At 40.7% G+C, this 2,923-nt stretch overlaps 1 non-coding gene across 1 annotated transcript; it reads left to right on the forward strand.

The window, feature by feature from the left end:
• The first annotated feature begins 924 nt into the window (after nucleotides 1-924).
• LOC122678581 lies at nucleotides 925-1,047 on the forward strand. Its single transcript, XR_006336234.1, has one exon. It is a non-coding gene; the product is annotated as a small nucleolar RNA SNORA26 (small nucleolar RNA).
• Nucleotides 1,048-2,923: the final 1,876 nt, after the last annotated feature.

Consider the following 2,923-nt stretch of genomic DNA (forward strand, 5'->3'; position numbering starts at 1 on the left):
TGGGTGTGACAACAGGTCACTGAGCATTTGTTCATGTTAAGGTAAAAGATACAGAACTGGAACAACTATTTATGAAAGCTTATCTTCCCCACACCCCCACACAATCCTCCAACTCAATGCTTAGTGATAATTGGTATGTGAGATGCAGCAAAGGCTTGAAGGGAATCTATTTTCCGGTTGCTGTGGGGCCTGACATTCTGTGGGAGAAAGAAAAATGTGTCAAATTTCTTCATTATAAATAGGATGAAACCAAAAAAGCTCACAGAAGGTACCTGACTTGAGGTCAAATGGGGATGAATTTTGCCATGCTAGCAGAAGTGTATAACAGGTACAGTTCATTGACTGATACCGTGCCAGGCATTTCACACATATTATGATACTTTCCTTTATCGTAATCATTCAAGGTAACATCATTGTAGAAGAAGTACATTAAAAAATTTATTCAACCAAAGTTAAAATTAAAAAAATACCAAACATTTTATCAAGGCAAGTAAGCTATTGCTTTGTACTTTGTAGGTAGGAGAATTCTATTGTTTTTATCCTTCCTTTGTCCCATTTCATACTCCTCTGTTTCTCTGTGACCTGACTTTTTTCCTAGAGCCCTACCTTTTGTCAACTGAACCATTTCTACGCACTGAGCAATAGCAGAAGTGAGGGCTGGGACCTTCTAAAGGCTCCCTGAGCGCTGACGTGTTTCAGGACACCAGACACCATCTGGAGGCAAGAGCAGCCCGTCTGTCAGAACGTGTGTGTGCTAAGCTGCGCCAGTCGTGTCCGACTCTTTGTGATCCCATGGACTGTAGCCCTCCAGCCTCCTCTGCTCATGGAATTTCCCAGGCAAGAACACTGGAGTGGCTTGCCATTTCTTCCTCCAGGGAATCTTCCTGACCAGAGATCAAAACCGTGTCTCCTTCACCCTTTCCATTGCCCTTTTAAGGCTGACGCAGTGCCTTAAGAGGCTAACACAAGAGGGTAAAGAAAGTCTCCATAAAACCCAGAGAAGAGATTTTTAGAACTCCTCTCTGGATCCTGTCTGGAGTCACACACAACTGAAACGGAAGATTTTAAGTCTTAGCACTTACTAGCATGTGTATAGTTAATACTTAAGTCATTACATTTAAACTTGACCTTCGATTTGAAAAGAAAAAGAAAAACAAAAAACCATGTCTCTTGCGTGTCCTACATTAGCAGGTGGGTTCTTTACCACTAGCGCCACCTGAGAATCCCATCTGTTAGAATGGGCAGCTGCTTTCCCAGCCCACTGAAGTTAGCAGGATGTCCCAGGACAGAAAGGGATCACTTCCCTTCAACTCAAGAATCTTTTCTATCAGTGACTGTGCTCTATCGGGCTGAACTCTCCTGAAATTGAATGCTCTTGCCAACTTTTTGGTTTCTTGTTAGGTGGCTTGGGTATTTATAAAATTTTCTAATAAACATCATTGTTGAAGTTTGCATTTATAGCAATGCAATTTATTTTTTAGAAAGTGGCAGCTTGGAGAAGATTAGTCCCATCAATGAGCAAACAAGGGTGAATTTAGCTTTCACTCAAAACCAGACTGAGTTAAAAATTCGGCCTCTCACTTTCCTCAAGGTGGATGGTCACCTGCCACAGGCATGTGTCCCCAAGGACTTGTGTCTCTGCTGTAAACTGAACAAGAGTAAAATGGGGTCAGATGGGCCTAGTCCTTCATTTCTAGAGTCTCCCTATAGTTCTCTGCTTTAGTCACTGGATTGGAAACACCCCTGTGCTTCTGCTCTGTCCTACTTCTGTGTTTGGGTAAAAGATATACATCTCAGTGTGTTCTGTCCCCAAGCTGATCATTGTAAGAGTCACCCCAGAGAGTTAGCACCCAGACAAGTGCACAGTCCTCTCCTGAAGCAACTGTGGTTCAGCGAGTTGAGGCGGGACCTGGAATCTATTTCTTAGAGGTACTCAGGTGTGCCCTTAGTTTTACCCACTGATTTCATTGACCTCCCTCATGATCCGAGGGGATGATTATTTCATTTATGGTACTTCTACTGTTCAAAATTGACTGGTGCCAAAAAAAACTCTCTGCTGCTTTGCAGTTGAAGAAACTGAGGCACAGAGAGGGTCTCTAAAGGGCCAAGACCCCCTTGCTGTAAGTGCTGGAGCCACACCCGGGTAGCGTCCCTTCTACTCCGAAACCCCAGCCCACATTTTCCAGTTCACTCTTGTGTCAGATTTTTCCAACAAGCTGTTTCCTTCACCTATACTGCATTTCTACTGAAAACTTCCCCAATGTATTAATAATTTCTCACTTGATACTGTTTATCACAACAGATATTTTTCAGAGAAGTCTATCATTACCCCATGATGCATATTTGTGACTTTATTAAAAAGCTGAATATGGGTGTGGGTAACTTTTCTATCTTTCCTCTTTCATTCATCAGTTTGTGTTCTGTTTACTTACACCAGTATAGTGTCTTAAATACTGTAGTTTTAACCTGAGTTTTGAAATCTAGTAGAGTAAATCCTCAAACTTAATTCTGCATCTTGGCTAATTGAGATACTTTGATTTCCACTTACATGTTATAATTCGCCTGCAAAACTAGACCTCCCCCCAAATGCCAGCTGCAATACTATTCAGAAGAACAAGGATTTAACATTCTAAAAACATTGTTTTCCAATCTATTAATATAATGTATATTTCTGTTTATTTGGGTCTTCTTTAATTTCTCTTAGCAATAGATTTCAGGAGTCGTCAGTATCTGTATCCTTCAGCATTAAATGATCATGGATGTTTCTCTCTATTATGTTTTACTGAATTTCATTTTCTAATATTGCTGGTATGGAGAAACATGGTAGATTTTTATATGAGTCCTCTTGACTGCACCATTTAAAAATATACAACTAAATGCATTTTGATAGATGTATACACTATGGAAACCACAGCCAGAATCA

This window comes from Cervus elaphus, chromosome 20 (genome assembly GCF_910594005.1).
Source record: "Cervus elaphus chromosome 20, mCerEla1.1, whole genome shotgun sequence".
NCBI classification, from domain to species: domain Eukaryota; kingdom Metazoa; phylum Chordata; class Mammalia; order Artiodactyla; family Cervidae; genus Cervus; species Cervus elaphus.